The following is a 26,049-nucleotide window of genomic DNA, read 5'->3' on the forward strand; positions in this document are numbered from 1 at the left end:
CTCCACGCTATCTTGTCCCCTGTTATTCAATTTTATCCCTTGACCCTGTCCCTTTTTGAAAGTATTTGCTTTTGATTACCTCTGCCCTCCCTTCTATCCTCTTCCCTTTTTTATCTCCTTCCCCCTATTTTCCTGTGGGGAAAGATACACAATTAAGTGTGTATGTTATTCACTCCTCAAGTCAAATCTGACGAGAGCAAGATTCACTCATTCCCCCTCACCTGCCCCCTCTTCCCTTCCACCAGAACTGCTTTTTCTGGCCACTTTTATGTGAGATAACTTACCCCACTCTATCTCCCTTTCTCCTTCTCTCATTATATTCCTCTCTCATCCCTTAATTTTATTTTATTTTTTTAGATATCATCCATTCATATTCAACTCACCCTGTGCCCTCTGTCTACATATATGTACATTCCCTTCAACTACCCTAATACTGAGAAAAGTCTCATGAATTACACACATCATCTTTCCAGTTAGGAATGTAAACAAAACAGTTCAACTTTAGTAAGTCCCTTATGATTTCTCTTTCTTGTTTAGCTTTTCATGCTTCTCTTGATTCTTTTGTTTGAAAGTCAAATTTTCTATTCAGCTCTGATCTTTTCACTGAGAAAGTTTGAAAGTCTTCTATTTTATTGAAAATCCATATTTTGCCTTGGAGCATTATACTCAATTTTGTTGGGTGGGTGATTCTTAGTTTTAATCCTAGCTCCGTTGACCTCCACAATATCATATTCCAAGCCCTTTGATCCTTTAATGTAGAAGCTGCTAGATCTTGTGTTGTCCTAATTGTGTTTCCACAATATCAAATTATTTCTTTCTGGCTGCTTGCAGTATTTTCTCCTTGACCTGGGAACTCTGGAATTTAGCGACAATATTCCTAGGAGTTTTCTTCTTGGGATCTTTTTCAAGAGGCGATCAGTGGATTCTTTCAATTTCTATTTTACCCTCTGGCTCTATAATATCAGGGCAGTTTTCCTTGATAATTTCTTGAAAGATGATATCTAGGCTCTTTTTTGATCATGGCTTCCAGGTAGTCCAATAATTTTTAAATTATCTCTCCTGCATCTATTCTCTGTGTCAGTGGTTTTTTCCAACAAGATATTTCACATTGTCCTCCACTTTTTCATTCCTTTGGTTCTGTTTTATAATATCTTGATTTCTCATAAAGTCAGTAGCTTCCACTTGCTCCAATCTAATTTATAAGGTGGTGTTTTCTTCAGTGGTCTTTTGGACCTCCTTTTCCATTTGGCTAATTTGCCTTTTAAGGCATTTTTCTCCTCATTGGTTTTTTGGAGCTCTTTTGCCATTTGGTTCAGTTTATTTTTAAGGTGTTATTTTCTTCAGCATTTTTGGGGTCTTCTTTAGAAATTCATTGACTAGTTTTTCATGGTTTTCTTGCATCACTCTCATTTCTCTTCCCAGTTTTTCCTCTACTTCTCTAACTTGCTTTTCCAAATCCTTTTTCAGCTTTTCCATGGCCTGAGACCAATTCATATTTTTCTTGGAGGCTTTTGGTGTAGGCTGTATGACTTTGTCAACTTCTTCTGGCTGTATGTTTTGATCTTCTTTGTCACCAAGCAAAGATTCTAGGTTTTGAGTCTGAGTCTGAGTCTGCATTCCTTTTCACTGCCTGACCATGTTCCTAGCCAACTACTGGACCTTTTGGTCAGGGTATGACTCCTTGTAGAGTAGAGAGTGCTTTGTCCCAAGTTTTAGGGGCTGTGCTTCTGTTTTCAGAGCTACTTCTACTCCATTGTCACCACAAGCTCTTCCATAGCAGTGCTCCTCCTCCCCCAAGAACCGCCAATGAGGATTGTGACCCAGATCCAAGCAGGGCAAAGCAAGCCTGAATTTCTGCTCTGGTCAGTCACTTGATTCCTCCTACTGTGTGAGCCAGGGACTCCAGAAGCAGCTGATGCTGGAGTTCCACCGCTGCACCACCTCCCCCACCCCCAGGGCTGGTGGCTGGACCACCTTCTAATCTGGTCTAGCAGTTTATCCACTAACCTGCTCCATGGTCTTTGGTGTTTGTGGGTTGAGAAGTCTGGTAACTGCCACAGCTCAGTGGTTCATAGCCCTAAGTCCTGATCTGGTCAGCTCTGCTCTGCTCCCAGCACTGTGTGATAAACCCTTGCCAACGACCATCCAGGCCATCCTGGGCTGGAGACCTGCTTCCCTCTGCTATTTTGTATGTTTTGCAGCTCTAGAATTTGTTCAGAGCCATTTTACAGGTGTTTGGAGAGATTTTGGGGAGAGCTTAATCAAGTCCCTGCTTTCCTGCCACCATCTTGGCTCCACCCCCCCCACACATGTTTTTAAGTTGCCAGCCTATGATAGTCTCACTCTTTCTTGCATGCTCTTTCCTACTGTATTCAGAGGGACAAGATCATAGTTTACTCCTAGCTTAGTTATCATGAATTGAACAAGGATTTCTTTCTCCTTTTCTCCCTTTCCTTCTGTGGTTCTGAGGCTTCTCTTGGCCTAGAAGTGGTTGTTTCTGTTCGTTTTAGTTTGTTGTTCTCAATTTCAGGTACTGACAGTAATCCTCATGTAAGTGGGGTTTGAGGAATGACAAAAATGAAGCCAGGGTTTCATGCTAGATGTCTAGCCAGCCAGCCCGGGAGGGAAGGTAGGAGAAGTCAGGGTGCCTGGGAATAGATTCCAAGGAGGGGGTTACACTTAGAAGTTGGGATTGTGCTACATAGAAATTTCACTAAGTTATGAAACTAATCTTTCCCCCTCCTTAGAGTATGAGGTAGAATTTAGGGTGTGTGTGTGTGTGTGTGTGTGTGTGTGTGTGTGTGTGTGTTTGTGTGAAGCCCTAAGTATAGGAGGATATTTCTGTATTTATGATTATGTATTTATGAAATAAATATTTCTTTATAAAAGGTAATTGGGGCAACTAATTGGGGTACATTGGATGGAGCATTGGTACTGGAGTCAGGAAAATTCATCTCCCTAAGTTCTAATCTGGCCTCACAGACTTACTAGCTGTGTGACCTGAGGCAAGTCACTTAACCCTATTTGCCTCACTTTCCTCTTCTGTAAAATGAGCTGGACAAGGAAATAGCAAGTTATTTCATTATCTTCTTTGCCAAGAAAATACCAAGCAGAGACATGAAGAATTGGACATCACTAAGAATGACTGGAACAACAACAAAATAAGCTAATCTGTTAGTCATTAAATGGAACTGAGGTACAGGGAAACTCACTTCTCAGAATGGGGATGCACTGTCAATGAGGCTTAAAGCCATTCCCACAGAACCCAGATACCATCCCCCTTACAAGCACTGGCGAACCCTGGGTGGGGCCAGATGTGACATTCCTGGCCTTCAAGTAGTGTGGGCCAGGGTAATAAGTGTTATAGTAGGAAGAAATAATCACTCCTAAATAGTCTCAGGGAAGGAGTCATGGAGGAGGTGTTGGTTGAAATGGTTTCAGTGGACTTTATGAAAAACACAAAAGTAAGTGCTTATCCTTTGCAGACTGGTCTCTAAATGAGAACGTCACAGTTCATATTTATTCACATCCATTGAATACTAATTTGATTAAGAAAGGTTCAGCTCTTATTTATATAAAAATACCTTTCCCTCATGCAACAAAAATCATTCACCCTTATGAAATATGAGTTCAGCACTATTATTGCATATTCTTTAGAGCCTTTCCTTAGCATCTGCTTATTAATTCTGATATTTTCATTTTAGAAGCTTTAATTCTTATGTAAAAATCTATTGTTATTTCTCTTCAATATGATTTGAGTGTTTTAAAATAACATTGACACAATGCATTCAAAACAAAATAAAAAGATTAGGCAAGTTTCTTGAGTAAAGGGATATTAAATTTATATGGTACCATATGAAATTATTTGAAGAGTAGAAAGAATATATTCTGAAACATATGGATGACTACCTGGTAATATGCATAATTATTATTTAGTAGCTGGAACAGGATAAGGTGAATCTCATCATAATTTCACATCCTCCTCATCATATTGTTAACAGAATTTTAAATTTAGTCTGGAGAGGACCAGTCTCTATCCTGTGAATACCCAGAGCTGCACAAATCAGGCCAGAGACAGGACTGCCTGGAAACAAGTAGTCATTTAATTAATTACTTTCAGAGTCAGAAATACTCCCTGTGCTGGAGTAAAGTCACAGCTTATATATATAAATCACAAGCGGAGAAAGAAGAGGAAGGTGGATTACAAATAATCATTATCTCAACAAGCCCACTAGTGCAGCATAATACAAGTGTTCCTGTGGGAACAGTATTGTTTCAAGTCTTTGGGGGTCATTACTTGCTGGGGCCCAAGACCAGAGTTCTGTGACTAGAATAGGTTCTAGAACAGGGCTAAAGGAAGGGCTTTGAGCCAGGGGATAACCAACTCCTCAGAGAATTTAGTAAAAGCTTTTAAGTACCCCCAATAACTCTTTCAACCATTCTTGCTGTCTGGAGCTGATGAGTGAAATGGAGGTGCTCAGTAATTGGCCAGGATGAAAGCAGTTTACCTAATGAAGCTCCAGGGAAATGGGGGCCTTTATCACTATGTATCTCTTTAGGAATCCCCCCTAATGAACTGTTTTTTCCAAGGGGATTTTACTACCCTAGAGGCTGTGGCAGTACAACAGTGGAACACTTCCACCCAAAATGAGAATATACAGATCATAACAAAAGCAGATTTTTAATCATGGGCTAGCAATTGAATGGTAGCAATTGGTAGCAATTGAATGAAGTCAATCCTCCAGGTTTTAAAGGGTGCATCTGGGAGAGGAAATTGACCACGAGCAGGTTTCAGAGGCTTGGATGCATTGTGCTTGGGGCAGAAAGGACACATCTCATAGGCATTGACAGCAGCCCTGTGGAAACTCCCCTACCAATATTTTGGGGCCACCTCCATTAGCTCGTGGGGTCTCCAATGGCTGAATGAATGAAGGTGTTCCATTACACAGAGAAATAAGCTCTTAGGGAACACTGTAAGTCTTTTTGGGCTAACCCATAGTCCCATAGTCTTATCAAGTTTACAATATAAAAGCATGAACTAAGGGCCTTTCCATACATGTTCCACTCTGTGCACAGATTGGGCATATATTGTTAAACAGACATGGTCTTGTCTCCTCACAGGTTACAATAAAGGGAGAATTAGCATAAGAAGAGAATAAATTAATGATGATACTGATAGGAACCAGTTACATTTATGTGGGATTATAGGTTCATAGAGCTAGAAGGGACTTTAGGAGCCCTCTTGTCCTACCCTATCATTTTACAGATCAGGAAAGTGAGGGTCAGAGAGGTTAAGTGTCTTCCTCAAAATTACATTAAGTGGGGAAATACCTACTAAACCTTAGTTATTGTTTATTTTTTCTAAAAATAAAAAGCTGGACACTGAATTAACAAAATGAAATTAAATGAGGTTCAGCTAGTTACTCATGCACCCAAAGTGGAGAACCAATTGGTGGACTTTGTGACATGCCTCTTGAAGGTGGTTGGAGTTCATTCCTTCAGCATGCCTGTAGGGATTGTTGGATTGCAGCTATAATTTAACTACAATTCACGTTATTAGTGATAGATTTAAGGAAAAGAGAGGCATTTGCAGTGAGGGAGACTTCCCCAGGATGATTTTTCTAAATTCTTCTTGTCCCCTATCTCTGTTCCTACCTTCTAACACAAGTGTATACTAATGACCACCACAAGGCTTGTTCTGATAAGAGATGGGCAATTGGAAGATAGAGGAGTATTCTGGGATAGAAATGAGTTATTTTTGAAGGCTAAATGTTGGCAGAAGGACTTAGGGATTTTAAAGGTCTGGTTGGTTTATTTATGGGCAATGGGAACAGATGGACAGTAATGTGTTTACTGAGACTGAATTCCATAAAATGTAGGAATTAACTGAGGACACCCTGTTGAAAGGCTATTTTGATCTTCTAAGCACCCTATGAAGATGAGTTTCCTGTTTGATCTGTTTGGACCTAGAGGAGGGCTCAAGGTGGAAAGGGTTGCTAGTTTTTGATTGGTTGTATAAAAATAATCAGCTGAACAAGCCCCATCTTGCCTGAGTGCCCTGTCTGGTCAGTCACTTGCTGTGATCTTTATTTGTTACAGGAAAGTGTGGCTATGCATCTGACATTAGCGCATAGGGTGGCCATCTTCTGATATTAAACTGGCCCCTTTGGCAGCTGGCTTTAAAAGGATAGGAGACAGGAAGCCTTGTCTGGGCTGGAGTCATGCATTATAACAGAACAAGGGAAGGAAGAGGTAATAGGTTTTTCAGCTCAGATATGTCCTTCACTACCTCTACCAACTTTACTGTACCTAGGAATGTGTTGGTAAGTGTTTAATAACTACCACCCCTAAATGTACATATGACACATGTTTAAGTTAATCTTTATTATCAACATTTTCTCCATCTTTTTATGCCTAGGTGATGAATGAAATAATTCAAGCCTTGATTTGTGGCATTGGTTGATTTCCTATGTGTACATGTGCCCACTGAAAATTAAACAATCAGCCCTCCTGACCTGGTTTCACCTGGATCCAGCACATTTCTACCTGTACCCTAACCTTAGAGAATGTAAAGGTTATTGCTTTAGCCAAGTATGCACAGCACTTGGAGCATATTTCCAAATTGTTCTCCAGAATGTATGGGCTTGTTCACGACACCACCAACAGTGCATCAGTGTCCCAGTTTTTCCATATTCAATCTGGTAATTTTTATTTTCCTTTTCTATCATGTTGGCAAACCTATAGGTGTGCCATGGTGCCTCAGAGGTTTTTAATTTACATTTCCCTAGTCAATAGTGATGTCGAGTATTTTTTCCTATGACTATTGATAGTTTTTGTTTCATCTTCTGAGAATTTAAATTTTGGTGTTTATGAATTTTTAATTTCTTATATCGATATGTATGTATGTATGTATATATATATGTGCATACACATACATATATAAGTGTATATATACATTTATCCACATATATCCACATATATATTTAGACATAGATCGAATGCCCAATTTATTGACCTGCTCTTTCTCTCTTTTATTGATATAAGCATTTAAAGTTATAAATTTTCCCCTTAGTATTCCTTTGGCTCCATCCTAAAAATTTTGTTATTTTGTCTCATTATCATAGTTTTTTCTAGTGAAATTATTGATTGTTTCTATAATTTGATTTTTGACCACTCATTCTTTAGTACTAGATTATTTAGTTACCAATTAATTTTAAATCTATGATTCCATAGATTTTTATTGATTATAAATTTTATTGCATTATGATATATATATCTATTACCAATTAAGAGTGTGTACATACATACATACACTGTACATACACATTATGTGTATATGTATGTATGTATTGTCTACAGTCACAACTTCATGAAACTTATGTAAATATATAGATTTATTACAAGATAAGTGAACATCCATGTAGAACCCAAAGAGTTCACAATCCATACCGAAGTTTGTATATTTATGACAGTAGGACAGACGAAGGAGGAGGGAAAACAAGATCATCACCTAAAGAAGCATGGCATGAGAGGGGAAAAGGCACAGTAATGGTGTGAAAATCATAAAAACCCTCTTGAAAGGAAGAAAGAAGGCAATGGCAAAATTCATATTCTTTCCTTTGGGAACTGCTAGACTATATAGATAGGATGGTCTGCTTATCTGCAGTGGCCCCAGATGTACAAGCAATTTCTCAGCCTGGTGCAGAGAGACTGGCACCTGTCTTGACTCCCAAGGATGCACAGGGATTCCAGCTTGGGTTACAAGCAACACATTATGTCAGCTCAGGAGTGGGGTGGGGGTGGGGTCTTTGTTCTTAACACATTCAGGACCTCCTGCGTAGTCTGGGTCCAGTCATTTTGGAAAACACGGTAACTCAAAGTGACAAGTTTAAGGGAACTCCTTAACATTCCTTAACAGTACATAGATAGGTGTCAGAGTGCCTAAGGTGCTGGGTCTGAATTCAGGAAAAGTCATCTTTCTGATTTCAAATCTGGTCTCAGACACTTACTTCCAAGCTGTATGACCCTAGGTAAGTCATTCAACCTTGTGTGCCTCAGTTCCTCTGTAAAATGAAATAAAGAAGGAAATAGCAAACCATTCATATTATCTTTGCCAAAAAAACAAAAACAAAAACCAAACAAAAGAAAAAAAATGAGGTCATGAAGAGTCTGAGATCACTGAAACATTTGAAATGTGTGTGTATGTGCGCAAACACACATATACACGTGTATGTGTGTATGCACATATGTACGTATGTATATATTTTCACACAGACACGCACATATTTCTTCCTCTTTGAACCTATTTAGATATGAGTGAGGATCAAGCATTGTCCACCCCTGACTATTTTCCATCTATTGTAAAAACTTTTTTCTATTTTTGAGATGATTTTCCCTGCTCTTTTTCTCCCTTCCCCCTTTTTCCTTCTCTCATGTCATTCCTCTTTATGGCCTATCTTTTTTTTAAAATTTTTGTACTTCATCCCAGCATAATCAACTGAGTCCTATGATCACTTTTTATTAAGAATTCTTCTGAGTGCCCTAATAATAATAAAGCTCTCAGTACTTAAATATATAATCTTCCCATATAAAAAGGTAAACAGTTTAACTTTATTGAGTCCATTGTGATTTTTCTTTCATCCTTACCTTTTACTACTTCTCTTGAGTCTTGTACTTGAAAGTCAAATTTTCTATTCAGCTCTGTTTTTATCATCTAGAATGCTTGAAAGTCCCCTATTTTATAAAATATCCATTTTTTTTCTCTTGAAGAATTACATTCAGTTTTGGTGAGTAGGTTATTCTTGGTTGTCAACCCAGCTTTTTTGATTCCAGAATCAAGTCATTTGCTTCTCTAATGTGGAAGCTGCTCAGTCTTGTGTGATCTTGACTATGGCTTGTAATTTCATTCTGTTTGCTTGAAATATTTTTTCTTTGACCTGGTAGCTCTAGAATTTGGCTAAACTATTCCTGGAAGTCTTTATTCTAGGATTTCAGGTGGTGTATTCTTTCAATTTTAATTTTACTTTTTGGTTCTAGGACATCCGGGCAGTTTTTTGGTAAATTTCTTGAAATTTGTTGTCTAGGGTCTTTGTGGCTTTCTGATACTCCAATACTGCTTAAAGAAACTCTTACTGTTATATTTTCCAGGTTAATTGTTTTTCTAGTGAGAAATTTCACATTTTCTTCCATATTTTTTCATTCTTTTACTTTATTTTATTTTTTTCTTAATGTCTTATGGAATTAATAGCTTCCACTTGACCAATTCTAATTGTTAAGGAGTTACTTTCCACATTGAGCATTTCTACGTCTTCTCCCATTTGGCCCTTTTAAAAATACATTATTTTCATCAGTATTTTTGTGCCTGTTTTTATCAAGCTGTTAATTGTCTTTTCATATTGTTTCCCTTTCTTTAATTTCCTTACCTATTTTTTTAATCTCCCACACTTATTTGATTTTGAAAAAAAAAGTCACCTTTTAATCTTTTCCAGGAAGTTTTGTTTTGCTTGTGTCCAATTCACAATATTCTCTTTGAGGTTTTACTGAACCTGTTTTGCTCCATTTTCTTTTTTTGAGTTTGCATCTTAATCTTCTCTATTACCATGGTAGTTTATGGTCAGGTTATTTTTTTCATTGTTTGCTCATTTTCCAACCTATTTCTTGATTTTGAGATTTTTGTTAAAGTTGGGCTCAGTTGTTGGCATGGGGTAGTGAAGGCTAAAACTTCAGGCATTTTCACACTACTGTTTTCAGAGCTAGTTTGGAGGATTTGGAAGTTTTTGGTGCCTCCAAGGTGGTGTGATCTGGGCAGAGCTATTGTCACAGCTCTCCTTTCTATATTCTGGTCCTTATTCAGGAAAGGCCTCTGAATCCATAAGACTGCAATTTATATTGCTCCTCAGGGCCTCTTCTCCCTTGGAATGGAAAGTGTTTTTCTCAGCCCTTGAACTATGACACAGGAGTGAGTATAAGCAATAGAGTTACCCACCAGTGTCTTGTCATATCCAGTATCAACACAGGGTTCCACTGTCATCTCTTTCTGGCCAGTTACCAGGTCCCCTTATCACCTCTGATTTGGGAGCTTCTGAAGCTTCTGCTTCTCTCACCACCAACTGGTCCCACCAATGGTGTTTCATCCATACAGACTTTGGGTCAGCTTTCACCCCATTTCACAGATCTCTCTTTCCAACCTCATAAATTGTCTTGGGCTGGAAGAATATTTCACTCTGACCTTTTGTTGACTCTGCAACTTCTGAATTTGATTCAAGGCACTATTTTAAAGTTGTTGGGAGGATAATGTTGGTAGAAATCAGCTGAGTGCTGTCTCTACTCTGCCCTCTTGTCTTTTCCCCCAAATGTCCATTATTCTAATTTATAAAGGAGTATGGACTGTTTTGAAAGTTTGTCAGACTCTTTTGTACTTCAATGTATTAAAGTATCAATGTACAAAAAACTTTTTGATTAAGAAAAAGTTTGCCTGTTCTTTAAGTTAATATGAGCCATGATGTTTTTGTTAAATAAAGGTTATAAATTCTCCGGTGTCTATCCCAGTTGTTGTCCATAGTGGAATGCCTTATAACTTCATTGTACAAAATGGTTAACTTGTAGTCTGAGTAAATTAAACTGACCTTTAGCTGGGTTTTACATGTATGCTTTGATCTAATGAACAATGCTGAGAACATTGTGTGATTATACAAAATCTACAATTTTCTCTATGCCAGGTAGGTATTCATCAGTGCCCAATTTATCAACATTGCATTAAAAAAATAAATTCACCTGACAATAGGTAAGACATCAAAAGTGTGATGTACAAATATTTACCATCTACCTCTACAATGTTTCTGTCATTCTCATTCAGTCACAATGCCAAGATGGTGACATTTTCCTATAATGCTATTTTAATACATTCTCAGTAGCTTATTTTTCAAGTATTTGATGAAAGGCTTCACAGTTGTCTTGTGACATTATCTTATCTTTCTAAGATGGTCAAGAAAGCGGCACATGGAGGAAACAATTCAAAACTAATTCCCAGGAATTCTAAAATTAACCAACTAGCAGGCTCATCCTTCTTTCTCCACAGGGATTTTCCCAATATGATTGACATTTATAAATATATGTCATTTGTGCCTCCTTCCTCCTCAGCCTGGACAGGTTTATTTTTTTTTCTGTATTAGATTTAATGTCTAAGCAGTCACATCTAACTTCCAACTTTCTTATTCAAATTAGCAGTAAGAAAAAAAGGATGAACATGTTTAAATCCTTCAGGGGACAAATATCATTATTTTGTTAACTTGTTGATAAATATATTAAATTCAAAATATTTTCCCAATGAGAATGATAGATGATAGGTTAGATAGATAGATAGATAGATGTATTTGCAAGCATATTGACACAATGGTATAATATTTAATGACAGGCTCACCAAAAAAGTTTTCATGACACTCTTCTAAGTTTAATATGCATCTTTAATATTTTTTCTATCTCTTTCTCAAGGTTACACAATCACTAAAAGAGGAAATCAATCATGTATTTTTAGGAATTACTTTTGCCAAATTCCAATTTCAGTCCAAAACAAGTGGATTTGAGCCAATTCCAGTTATCTCCCGCACACTCCTGGACAGACAGACATCAGAGAGACAGACAGACAGACAGACACAGACACAGACACACACAGACACACAGACACACAGACACACAGACACACACACACACACACACACATACACACACACAGGCAAACATCAGAAGGCAAAAATGCCTTCTGTTGTTCCTTCAGATAATTAGAGAGGTCTAGCTGATACAATTTTCAATCTTCAGAATCTTTTCAATCGTCATAACCTTTAGATCTAGCCCTTCCCCTTCCCAACAAAAAGCAAAGAAAATACATCAGGAATTGTTTTATTTAACCATTTCTGCATTACACAGGAATGCACTATTTGGAGCAACAGTTTCATCAGAAAATTTTAAAGGAACTGGCCTATAATACAATTAGTATGGTAAAAAGAACACCAAACTGGGAGCTAGAACTCAACCCCTTACCACCTATGTAATCTTAAATAAATTACCTAACCTTCTCAAAAATTTATATGCTATCAATTAAGAAATTATTATTAAGAAATGATCAAGAAGATGGCGCTGCGAGCGGCCAGAAGCGTACGATCCGTGGCCTCATCCCTGTGGGGGGCGACCGGGGTTGAGACCCCCGGGTCCCTGGTCTCCCTCGCAGCCACCGGCATGCGCCTCCAGGCCCACCCTGGCCCATGCTCCTCTCCCTTCCTAGCGGCCGCCGCCTCCCGGGGCCTCTGCACCAGCACCCTGTGACTCGCCGTTCGAAAGTTCACAGACAAGCATGAATGAATATCAGCCGAAAATGGTATTGGAACAGCGGGAATCAGCAATTTTGCAGAGGAAGCATTGGGAGATATAGTTTACCGTAGTCTTCCAGAAGTTGGAACAAAATTGAACAAACAAGATGAGTTTGGAGCTTTGGTGAAAGCTGCCAGTGAACTCTATTCTCCACTAACAGGAGAAGTAACTGAAATTAACGTAGCTCTTGCAGAAGACCCAGGACTTGTCAACAAATCTTGTTACGAAGATGGTTGGCTGATCAAGATGACTGAGCAACCCATCAGAACTTGATGAGCTGATGAGTGAGGATGCATATGAGAGATACATAAAATCTATTGAAGATTGAACACTGGATCCTCAAATAAATTAGCATAAGAATACAGCCCAGTATGGTTTTGTCCTAAACTGGTGGTAAATGGAAGGTTAGCAATTTTAACGCTTCTGAAATAACACCATAGCATGGAAGAAAATCTTAACTTCTCAGAAATGACTGGATAAAAATGCTTTTTGCTATTTGCACCTTTTGCACAACTTCTTCCTTGTAATTTCAAGTTAGTGTCTGTCTAGTTCTGAATTCATTGCATCATGTGTGGTAAAAATGAATTTTAAGACCATGTACTTCAGAACTAGAATTTTATCTGTAAAAAGCCTTAAATCAGTAATGTAATGGCCAACTTCATCCATCACCAGTATTGTTTGAAATGCATTTGGTTTTCTGTCCATGGGAATAATTTACTGAGATAGGTTAACTGGATGGTGTCAGATGCAGTACAATACCAACTTAATTTTTTAGTAAACTGCTTGGCTGAAGCTATTTTATACAGATGAGGCTTTGACCTTGCAGCAGAATAGGTAATGAAATTTAATAAACTTTTTAAAAGCTCTGAAAAAAAAAAGAAATGATCAACATGCATTATATTGATTATGTGCTAGGTCCTGTTCTAGGAACTAGGAATAAAGAGACAAAAAATGGTTCCTGAAAGCTCAGGAATCTTTCAGAAAACTTACAGTCTCTAATGGGAGAGAACATGGACATATGCTATTATCTACAAAAATGTAAGGTAATTTTGGTTTAGAAGATGCTAGTAGCTGGGACTATAAAGAAATGTTTCGTCTGTCAGCTTTTATCATAGGGACATTGTGAATATCAACTGAAATTATGTAAGATCATATATCAAGAGAAGCAAAAGGACCTAAAAGATAACCTAGCATAACTGTATCATGTTACTGAGGCACAGAAAGGTGAAATGACTTGTGTAGGTCACTCAACTAGGAGGTAGCAGAGTCGATATGTGAATTTAATTCCTTTGATCCCAGAATCCTGCTGCAGGACACTACATGTCATGTTTGTATAAGCACTTACTGTAGGGGAATACAGATGAGAGGTATTATTATTATTATTATCATTACTATATATAGTTTGTTACCCTACTCCCAGCTCCCAGCCCTTGGTACTTTAATTTCTGTCCAAACAGTCCTGCCTGCTATTTCTTCTCCATGATAATCCATCTTCTGCTTCATGTTCTGTAGCAGGCTTCCTGTGACCTATTTCTTGCTTCTACCTTCTGAAATCTCTAACTTCAGTTACTAATTGAAGCATCTCCACTTATACACCATCTTAGTTAATCTCTTGAGTTGTTAGTAGGTTCTCCCAAAACAATTGCTCTGTAATTCCTTTTCTGTAATTAGTAAATTCTCTGTATCCTTATTGTACTACCCTTTATACTCTCTTTACCCAGTAAAATGTAAAATCCTCAAAGTAAGTGACTTTTTTACATTTTTCCCATTGTTATCACCTAGTAGAGATACTAGCTTATAGGAAACATTTAATAAATGTTTGTTGAGTTATTGGATGAAATGGAATATGGACATTGTGTGTGAATTCTCTCTTTTTTCCAGCTTTTTAATGGTTGCAAGAATTCAACTAGCACCTGTTGTGGGGGTGAAAGACCAACACAAGCCCAACATCAAGAATGCTGCTTGCATAGGTTCTTTTGATCTGCTTTACTAAGGAAAGTAACATTAAGAGGTTAACAGTCTTATTTTAATCCAACATATGCATATAAACTCACTTAATTCAGGAGGAAAAGCCAGCAACTTGAACTTCAGAGCAAGTACAAACATACACAATATGAACAGACCAGATCACAATTCATAGTTACCAAGAAACCATCAACACCTGGGTTGATGAGCTGGGAGTCTCTTAGAGCAGCTGCCCAGAGTCCCACTCCAATACTCCTCCAGGAGTGAGAGCCTCAAGCAAACAATTCTGTTCTCTCTTGTTATACAGTCTTTGGACGTCATCAAATGTTGTCTGAGCCACTAGAACTTAGGTGTATACTATTGGCTCCGGTCTTAGCAACTCCCCTTAGGACCCTGAGGGCTTCACGCCCACATGGACTTAGCACCTAGTAGTTAGGGTTTTGAGCCTGGGGCTTTGCACCTAGTAAGGTTAATCAAAGACAATTAATTTGGCATTCTAAAACTGTAAAAAAAGTCCCATCTTAATTAATATTGCATTAATATGTGATTTTTTCAAGTATATGTAAAAATAATTTTATATCGGGTTTTTATTTAATTTTGAGCTCCAAATTCTCTTTGTCTATCCTCTCTCCCCTCATTAAAAAGGAAAGAATTTGATATAAGTTGTACCTGAGTAATCATGCTAAATATATTTCTGTGTTAGTCATGTTGTAAAAGAAAAAAATAGACCATAAAATAAAGCAAAAACAAGTATGTTTCAGTCTTTATACTCCATCAATTCTTTCTCTGGAGGTGGATAACCTTTTCAGTAATAAGACCATCAGAATTGTCTTTGTTTTATTTTTTTTGGAGGGGGGAAGGCAGGGCAATTGCAATTAAGTGACTTGCCCAATGTCACACAGCTAGTAAGTGTGTCAAGTGTCTGAAGCTGGATTTGAACTCATGTCCTCATGACTCAATGGCTGGTGCTCTACTCACTGTACCACCTAGCTTCCCCCAGAATTGTCTTTGATAATTTTATTGCTGAGAGAAGCTAAGTCATTCACAGCTGATCATCATACAATATTGCTGTCACTGGGTACAATGCTCTGCTGGTTCTACTCCTCCCTTTACTTTATAGTAGTTCATGTAAATATTCCCAGGTTTTTCTGAAATCAAAATGCTCATAATTTCTTTCAGCACAATAGTATTCCATCACATTCATATACCACAGCTTGTTCAGCCATTCCAAAACTTATGGGAATCTCCTAAATTCCTACGTCTTTGTCGCTACCAAAAAGGCTGCTACATATTGAGAGAAATGGTTATTAATAACCAATGATTTGTGGACATCCAGAGTTCCCCCTTTTTTAAAGTCTGGATTTTAAAAGTTAATTCTCTTGAAGGACATTAATGATAATGAGATTGGACTTTCTTGTTTAGACTCCACCCATATGGGGAAACCATTGTGTTCTGCTTAGGCTTGAGTGGAGGATAAATTCTTTGAATAGGTTGCCCAAGGCTTGGGGGTAACTTAAGAATAAATGACATAATCAAAGTTCAGGTCCAACCCCTCATTGTAATATTCATTCTTTCATTAATCCTTAAACCAGTCATAGTTGATTGCCACCCTTGAGAATACTCCTCTTCTAATGGGCATATAAAGCTGTGAGCTGCCTCCATGATTGCCTTTCATCTAAGAAACAGATGGCCAGATGGCCATGCTTTTATTAATAAACATGCTGGCATTATTAATGAAATGATTAAACTACCCAGAAATTATGTCTCTCAAACATTTTTAAACATCACATATATTTTTTGTACAAATAGTTCTTTTTCCTTTTTTTTTGTTTAAATCTTTTTGTGATACAGACCTAGTACTGGTATTGCTGGATCAATGGGTATCCACAGTTTTATAAGCCTTTGAACATAATTCCAAATTGCTCTCCAGAATGGGTGGATCAATTCACAACTCTGCCAACAGTGTATTAGTGTCTGAATTTTCCCACATCCCTCTGACATATATAATTTTCCTTTTCTCTGTTACTAACCAACATGATAGGTGTTATGTGGTGCCTCAGAGTTGTTTTAATTTGCATTTCCCTAAGCGCTATTTGTTTTTAGCATTTTATATGACTATAGATAGCTTTGGTTTCTTCATCTGAAAACTGACTGTTCATATCCTTTGATCATTTATCAACTCGGGAATGACTTGATTTCTTGTAAGTTTATCTCACTATATATTTTTGAGAAATGAGGCCTTAATCAGACAAACTTGCTATAATTTTTTTCTCTAGTTTTTTGCTTTCCTTTTAATCTTGGCTGCATTAGTTTTCTTTTTTTTTCTTTTTTGTGCAAAACCTTTTTTAATTTAATGTAATCAAAAATATCCATCTTACATATTATAATGTCCTCTATCTCTTGTCCAATTATTAATCCTTCCTTTATCCACAGATATGACAGGTAAATTAATCCATGGTCCCTTAATTTACTTATGGTATCTTTCTTTATGTCTAAATCATGTAATCCACTATGCCATCTGCTTCCATTTTATGGATGAGTTCATTCCATTCAGAATAACAATTGTAATTTCTAACTGTGTATTTCCCTTCATCCTACATTTCCCACTGTTTATCTTTATCTCTTTTTCTTCTTTCACCCTTTCGGTCCTTAAAATGTTTTTTTTTTTTCTGACCACTGCCTCTCCCAATCTTTTCTCCCTTCTATCAGCCCCCATTTTCCCCCTCCTACTTCCTATTGGTAAGATAGATTTCTATACCCAATTGAGTGTGTACGTTATTCTCTGATTGAGCAAATTCTGATGAGAGTAAAATTCCACTATTGCCCACTACATCTCCCATCCCCATTAGCCCCTGCATCATAAAGGCTCTTTCCAGTCTCTTTCATGTGAGGTAATTTACTCCATTCTACCACTATTCCTCCTTCTCCCCTTAATTTTATATTATTGGATAGCATCTCATCACAGTCAAATCTCACCTGTGTCCTCTGTCTGTATATATGCCTTCTAATTTCCTTAATAATGATGAAATTCTTAGGAGTTAGAAGTATCATCTTCCCACTTAGGAGTGTCAATAGTTGTAAGAGCAAGTAAAGTGGGACTTTTTGTTGTCTTTTGTTTTGGAGTGCTTCTTAGCACTAAGGCAATGAAGTGCCTTTGATTGAGTTCCTTGTTTGAATCAAGAGTGTTTGATTGAATCAAGTGTCTTTGATGACCTGCTTAAGTCACATGAGTTTGAGTCACACGGTTGTGACACCCTCTGACCCTGAAGAAGTATATATATGCTCTGAGGTTAGCATTTTGCTTTGAGGCTCACTCACTGAAAGTGTGTCCTGTGATTTGACAAGATGAGACTCTGAGTAGCTGTTGGAGCCCCCGTGGCTTTGAAAAACCCAGATATTGGTGCTTCTCTCTCCGGTAACTAAGTATGTAATGTCTTGGAGAGACAGCTAGAAGCCTGTTTGCTGATTTGTGTTATTTTGCTCTGTTTATATAATTTCTGCTTGTAGTTTCTGTTTGTATTTCTTCTGAAGTCCGGGGTACTGGCTTTTCCCCCTGAACTAAGTGAATGATATATGTATGTTTAATTAAAGTGAGATTGAAAACCCCTTAAAGTTGCTTTCCTTTGAAAAGCAGATAAAAGAATCTGTGTTAGCAGCGCTCCTGTGTGCAGGTGTTATTGGTCTTACACAGCCATAGTAGTGGCAAGCAGCATTGTTTTAACTCATTCAATCCCTTATGACATCTCTTTCATTTTTACTTTCTTATGCTTCTGTTGAATATTTCGTTTAAAAGTCAGATTTTCTATTAACTCTGGTCTTTTCAACAGGAATGCTTGAAACTTCTTTATCGCACTAAATATCCATTTTTTCCCCTGAAGGATTGTATTCACTTTTACTGAGTAGGTGATTCTTTGTTGTAATCCTAGCCTCTTGGCCCTCTGGAATATAAAATTCCAGGCCCTCTGACCCTTTAATGTAGAAGTCACTAAATCTTTTGTGATAGTAGCTGTGATTCCACAATATTTGAATTGTTCCTATCTGAATGCTTACAATATTTTCTCCTTGATCTAGGAGCTCCAGAATTTGGTTATAATATTCCTGGGAGTTTTCATTTTGGGATCTTTTTTAAGAACTGATAAGTAGATTCTTTCAATTCCTATTTTACCCTCTTGTTCTAGGATATCAAGACAATTGTCCATGATAATTTCTTGAAATATAATGTCTAGGCTCTTTTTGTGACCATGGCTTTCAAGTAGTCCAATCATTTTTACATCATCTCTCCTCAATCTTTTTATAAGGTCTTTTTTTTTTCCAAAGAGATATTTTGCATTTCCTCTTTTTTTCATACTTTTGACTTTCTTTTATTGTTTTTTTTGATGTCTCACAGAGCCATTAGCTTCCACTTGCTGATTCTAATTTTTAAGGAATTATTTTTTTTCAGTGAGTTTTTGCACATTCTTTTCTATGTGACCAACTGTGCTTTTTAAGGAGTTCTTCTCTTTTGTGAATTTCATACATCTTTTTTTTTTCCTTTTGGCCAATTCTACTCCTTAAGGAGTCCTTCTCTTTGGTGGATTTTTGTGCCTCTTTCATCATTTCTCTTACATTTTTAACTTGTCATTTTCTTCATCATTCTTCTTCTTTTAACAAGGTGTGAATTCTTTTTTTGCCCGTGATTTTCTTGCATCACTTTCATTTCTTTTCCCCATTTTTCCTTTACATCTCCTATTGGATTTTAAAAATCCTTTTTTGAGCTCTTCTAGGAACTTTTTGGGGGGTCCTGAAGCCAATTTACATTTATGTTTGAGGCCTTGGGTACAGTTGTTTTGGTATGGTTGTCTTTTTCTGAGTTTATGTTTTGATCTTCACTGTCATCATAGTAGCATTCTACAGTCAGGTTCTTTGTATTTTTGCTATTGTTTGTTCATTTTTCATTCTTATTTCTTGACTTTCCTCTTTATGTTTACGTTGGTCTTTGCTCCTGGGATGAAGGGAGCATTGTACCAGGCTTCAGATTTTTCATGCTTTTGTTTTCAGAGCTAGTGCTGGGAGTTCTCTAAGTTTTCAGTTCTTCCAAGGTGGTATGACCTAAAAAGAGGTGTGATCAATGCTCTTTTGGACTATTCTCTGCTCTTTGAGCAGCCACAAGCATTCTTTTCTGCCCCAGAACTGTGACAAGGGTACCCTCTTCTGCTAATGCTTCACTTAACCATGGGGCAATCACCCAGAACTGCCTATGGGAAATGGAAAAGAATCATGCACTGGGTACCAGCAAGGGGTTTCCAGTAATCTCCTTCTGATCACTCATCTGACTCTCTACTACTGTCCATGGACTGAGAGCTCCAGACAACTCTGGGAGCAACAAGTGATTATTCAGTCATTCCCAGGTATGACTGCTGACTTGCCCAGGTGCTCTCTGTGCCTGATTGTGCTCCCTTTTTTCCCCACAGAAACAAATATATCCTGCCACCCTTCCAAGTTGTCTTGGGCTGCAAAATTATTTCACGTTAGCTTTTTTTTTTGTTTCTCTGCCACTCTAGAATTCATTTTGAGACATTATTTAATGTTGTTCAGAAGTAAACTTGAGAGAGCTTAGGCAAGTCCTGCCTTTACCACACCATCTTATCTCTGCACCTTGTGTGTGAATTCTCAAAGGAAAATTCTGTTTGGCCCTCAGTTTTTGAGACTTAGTGTGCTAGATGGTACAGTGGATACGTTCTGCACCTGAAATCAGAAAGATCTGAGATCAAATACGGCTTCAGACACTCTTAGGCTTTGTGATACTGGACTATTCACTTAACCATTGCCTTAGTTTCCTCAAATGAAAAGGGGATAATAGTGGGACTTATCTTCCACATTCGTTGTATGGATCAAATGAAATAATAGGGAAAGGATAAGGGGAGGAAATATGCATTTATGTATTACCTACTAAGTGCTTTTTACAAATATATCATTTGATCTTCATTTGATAATATTTGACATAATAGGCCCTTAGGATAGGGACATAATAGACACTTAATAAATGCTTATTTTTTTTTCCTTTCCTTTCTTCATGGAAAATAAAGACCACTTGTGGAATGGCTAAATAGACATTTCAAATTTATCTACAACCTGTATTATACAAGCAAATAAAGAACAACCGTAACAGAGGACTGGCAAGGCCCAGATTTCCTGTCTCACCATAGTATGACTTTCATTAGCCTTTCTATTGTAGGATTTTCCTTCTAGAAGTTATCTTCTCTGAGTAGGGTGTTGCTAAGCAAATATTTTCCATCCTATCAGCTAGTCCCCAATTCTTGAATCTAAAAACTCTCAATTGATGAGATACTAGCCAAGATATTAATGTCTGCCTTTTCAGGATCACTGGTGGCTTATTATTGTTTATAAATATAAACAAAAAATGTGGAAGATCTGGAAAATCTAGGGACTTCATTTTCAGCCTTCATTAGGGAAGCTTATGTCTCCTGCTGCCATATGCTTTGGGTCCAAGTTGCCATTAATGCTCATTGATCAGATGATAAACACATACCTCCCTTTTGTTGGAAGTATGGGAGAGAGAAATCATACAAAAAGAGTTCCATATTACCAAGTTATTGCCACTTATCTCATTTTATAAACCACAGGTGAGGAAGTTGCTCAGAAAAGTTGATTCTTCCCTGTCTTTGTCACGCATGTTCTCTGAAGCAGCCCTAGCCATTAAATACCAATCAGAAGATCTCCTTAAGTCCACTTATAAAGGGGCCAGGACTCTTTTCTAGTTCATGGGAATTGCCCCTTCTTAATAAAGGCCAATGCCCTATAATCTCATCAAGATGACTAGAGAGAGCCCCTCTTACATAGGCCTCCTTCAATAGTGGGGTACACATCTATCCAATGCTTTTCATAGCAATACAAATATCATACGAAAATATATGTTATTCGACTCACATGGATCCTCTAGTTTTGGTATTCAGCTTGAATTCTTAGTAAGCTTTTCTACAGAATAAAGTAATAAATCTATTAAATGCAGGTTTTGAAAGAATTGCTAATTTTAATTACTTAAATTCCCCTATTCAAGTCAGGATTCTGCTAGAAATAAATCAAATTTGAATATATGAGATACCATTTACAATCCACAAGGATCAATAAGTGAAATGTAAAGGACCACTTCTGGTGAATGAAATCTTCATTGACATTATTAAGAACACTTGATTAAATGTCTCTGAGATGCTTTGTAGAATATTTCAAGAAAAGGCCAGCTCATCTCTCTTTAAATGACCCATAAATGTCAATATGACAACAGTATATACCCTGTGTTTTTACTTACTCCCAGTCACGTAATTATGAGCATCCTGAGTTTAAATCCTGAGTATAAGAAAAAAAAAACAATCTAAAGGCCTGAGTCCCTCTATAGAGTAAATAATGAAATGTCTTTAAAATCATTCTCATGTGATAAGACTTCAGAAATTCATTCTCTATGCATAATCATTACATTTGGTGGAAGAAGAAAGCATTCTATCATGGGTGCTTTGCAGTGGAAACCTTTTAGTGGTTCTAATAGTTTGCCAACTAATTTAAATAACAGATGTGACTTGATAAATTAACTAGATTTCTAAAGTAACTCTTACTATGTAACCAACATTAATCAGAATTTTGCATAGATAAAATGGATTCTGTCTCTTCTAAAAAAGTTTTTTTTTTAAATTTTTAGTTTTCAACATTCACTTCTATAAGATTCTTAGTTTTAAATTTTCTCCCCCTCCTTTCCTTTCTCCCCTTCCCAAGAGTACATATGATCTGATACAGGTCATACATGTACAATCATACTAAACATATTTCTACCTTAGTCGTGTTATAAAGAAGCATTAGAACCAAAGAGAAAAAACAGGAGAAAGAAAAAAAAACAACAAAAGAAGGAAAATAGTATGCTTTAATTTGCTTTTAGATTCCATAGTTCTTTCTCTGGATGTGGATAGCATTTTCCATCATGAGTCTTTTGGTATTGTCTTCGATCATTGCATTGTTGAAAAGAGCTAAGTCCATCAAAGTTGGTCATGGCACAATGTTGCTATTACTATGTACATTGGTTTCCTGGTTCTCCTCACTTTACTCAACATCAATTCATGGAATCTCTTTTTCATGGAGCATTTATATGAATTCTAACTTTAACAACAAATGAAATCTCATGGCTTAGACTGCTCTCTCCTTCATCAATTTGCTATTTACCACTTATATTAAATACATTAATATTCATTAGGACTACAAAATATTATGATTTTATTTAAAAAAAATTCTTTGTTTTACATAAGATAAGAAGATATCTCTCTTCTGTCACCTTGATAATCAATTCTCAAATATCTCTTTCATTGGAAGAGAATGGTAGCCCATATACAATTGGTGTATAGGCTAAGAAAAAATCTGTTATATTTGGATGGAGAATGTGTTTTGGTTCTTATGTTTAAACATAAATTGATTCAATATTATTGAAATTAACAGTATATCAAACAAAGTAAAGAAGCTGCAGTGTTAAAGAGTCGATTAAAGAGGGCTTGGGAATAGTTTCTTCTTGTTGTCAGATTCCAGTACCCTGCTCTCACTCTCTTTGGTTGTTTCCTAAGTGTGGACTGTATCAACATCTCTCAGACTGCTGCAAATACATATCAGTCCAAGATTAATCATAGAAAGACTTTCAATCTGGATTTCATACCTTTGGGTAGTAGAGATAGCAAGTGGGGAATAAAAAAGTTTTCAGAAAGTAATTAAATCATTAAGCATTTTGGCCTGGAGGGGATTTTTCCCATTCCCCAGATTGACTAGAGTGACAGGTTTTGTTATGTCAATATTAAGCAAAATAGACAACTCCCATAAGAACTTGAGGGCAATTTAGATAATCTGCCTGAGGATAATTGACAATCAAACAGATTTCCATTTTATGGGAAAGGACAAGCACGCCTATTCAGTAAATAATCTCAGTACACCTTATTCTATTACCTAACTTGATATGTTTATAAACCCAAAGTAAAGATTTTGAAATTTTCCATTATCCTAATTGTTTTAGTTTATCAAGAGTTCAAGTCCTACCTATGTAGTTTGTTATGGTTTTTGGAGTTTTGTCCCATGAAATACCACAAAGCTGAATATTCAGACTCTGTAATTGTTATGGTCTGGTCTCACCTTTTCTACTACATATCTTCAAGGTGATATCAAAACCAACTTCCCAAACAGAACAAAGATTATATATATGTTCCATTTTCCCCAAGTGAATATGCCTTAGAAAGCTTATTTGAGCCTTATATTGATGTTTGCACTGGGATATAATTGTGGTCTTTGACTAATTATGGCTGTATTCTCATCTTCCTTCCATCCTTGAACCTAAATGTTGCATCTATTATTATCCTTCTCAACTGCATAATGGATAGAGAATTGGACCTGGAGTTGGAAAATCTGTGTTTGAATCCTGCAATCATGAGAAAATCACGTAAATATTTATATCCTTGGCTTCCTTACGTATAAAATGGGTCCAGTAATATACAATCTGCCTAATGTCAAGGAAAGCATTTCGAATAACATAAAGTAAACATGTATGTAAACATGAGCACAGATATAGTTCAGGACTGTCAAATTCAGTAACAAAGCTATGCTATATACCAAAAGATTCATAGCAGCGCTCTGTCATAAGAGAGCTGGGATCAAAGTGGATACCCTCATTGGTGAATGAATGACTGAAGAAAAATGTGGTCTATTAATATGATGGAATATTATTGTGTAGTAAATAATTAGCAATATGGGGATGTCAGAGAAAAATGGTAAAATCTCTAATAATTTATATATAGTCAACTGAGCAATCTGAGAGAAATAATTTAAGCATGATTTTGTTTTTGTTGTTTAGTTATCCCCCATTTATGTCCAACTATTTGTAAACCTTATTTGCGACCCCTTTTGGGATTTTCTTGGAAAAAATACCAGAGAGGTTTGCCATTTCCTTCTCCAGGTCATTTTGTAGATGAGGAAACTGAGGCAAACAGGGTTACATGACTTGCTGAGGGTTGCACAGCTAGTAAGTGTCTGAGCCTGGATTTGAACTCAGAAAGGTGAGCCTTCCTGACTCCAGACATAGCACTCCATTCACTGTACCACCTAGCTGCCCACAAGAATGTAAATGAAAGTATCCCTAAAATATGCTCTAAAAATTGAAAAACAAACAAATATTGAAAGTTCCAGTAAAGGGCCAGTGAAGTTGCACAGTGGATAGACCACTGGTCCTAGAATCAGGACAACCTGAGTTCAAGTCTGATCTCAGACATTTACTAGCTGTGTGACCCTTCACAAGTCATTTAACTCTGATTGCTTAAAAAAAAGCAAGCAAGAAAATTTCAGTAAAGAAATAGAAAATACACTTTTCCTTATAACAAGGGGAGTTTTGAAAATGAATATGATATAAAAATCAGTAAATTATATATTTCAAAAATGTGACCCTCTTTTTATGCTTTATATTATTTGTCACATTGTGTCAATTAGCAGGGCACTTACTACCTCTGTGACCCTGGGCAAGTCACTTAACTTCTATTTGTCTCATTTTCTACGACTGTATAATGGGGATGATAATAGTAACTACCTCATAGGGTTGTTGTGAGGATAAAATGAGATAATATTTGTAGAAGTGCTTGGCACAGTGCCTGATACATAGTAGGCAGTATATAAGTGCTTATAACCTTCTCTTTTCTCCATCTCCTGATGAGGCAGCTATGGCAAGAAGAGGTAATAGGGTCCTAGCTAATGATATTGTAGTCAAGACTAGGAAGAACATTGGCCATGGAAGCTTCATTTTTCTTCTGAGCTCACTAGATCCTGTAATCCTGACCCAGTGACACCTGCCATATGTTGATAGTACCTGCAGAGTTTTTTCATTTTGTTTTGCTTGGTTTTGTTTTCGAGATTTTATAAAATGACATTACTTTGAAGCTATAGCCAGAAGAAAAGTAAAAATACCACCCTCATGAAGCCCCGGAACAACTCAGAGTCACATTCTTCTATAGACCACTTTGTTTTCTGGGAAGATTTGTATCTAACTTAGGCCAGCTTCTACGTAATATTGATTCCTCTACACACTCATTCAAATGTGGCATCATTGAATGAATAGTCATCTTATATACCATTGGGCTGGATCCTGAAGGTCCCTGTTTGCTCTGTGGGCCATTGACTTTTATTTAGCTGATTGTAAACACAACATGGACTCCACTCCCAGACTGGCCAGATCCTGAGACTTCCAGACTTCCAGAATCCTTGACACTTGTTTTTCTGGTGTATTAAAAGTCACAAGATGTTTAAATGAAATGAAAGAAATAAGTAAAATGAAAGAATAACTGCTGAGGGAGGCAAAGGCAAAGAAGTATTTCTCATATTCACCAGGTCACATATCAGCCTCAAGATGGTAAGAAATGTCCCAAGTCCTCTTAGAGCATTATCTCTCACCGAATGACATCAGTCAAGGAGTCCAACCAGGAGATCCATCAGAAGAAAGAGTCACTAGAGCTTTTAATCTTCCTCCAATGACCAATCATTCTGGATGCACATCAAGTATTGAATGGGAATTGTATTGTCTTGATCCCTTTCCTTGATCACATTCCTTAAACCTGAATTAAAATGGCCTTAGCCCTAATCTTAGTATTGATTGGCATAGAAGCTTTAACTTGCTCCACTTTCTGACTTAGGCTTGTCCAACTTTCCTTGGGCAGCATAGTT

General features: G+C 37.0%; 1 pseudogene; it reads left to right on the plus strand.

Annotated features, from left to right (window-relative positions):
* Positions 1 to 12,126: 12,126 nt before the first annotated feature.
* On the plus strand, positions 12,127 to 12,691 carry LOC118837798 (annotated as a pseudogene).
* Positions 12,692 to 26,049: the final 13,358 nt, after the last annotated feature.

This window comes from Trichosurus vulpecula, chromosome 1 (assembly GCF_011100635.1).
Source record: "Trichosurus vulpecula isolate mTriVul1 chromosome 1, mTriVul1.pri, whole genome shotgun sequence".
NCBI lineage: Eukaryota > Metazoa > Chordata > Mammalia > Diprotodontia > Phalangeridae > Trichosurus > Trichosurus vulpecula.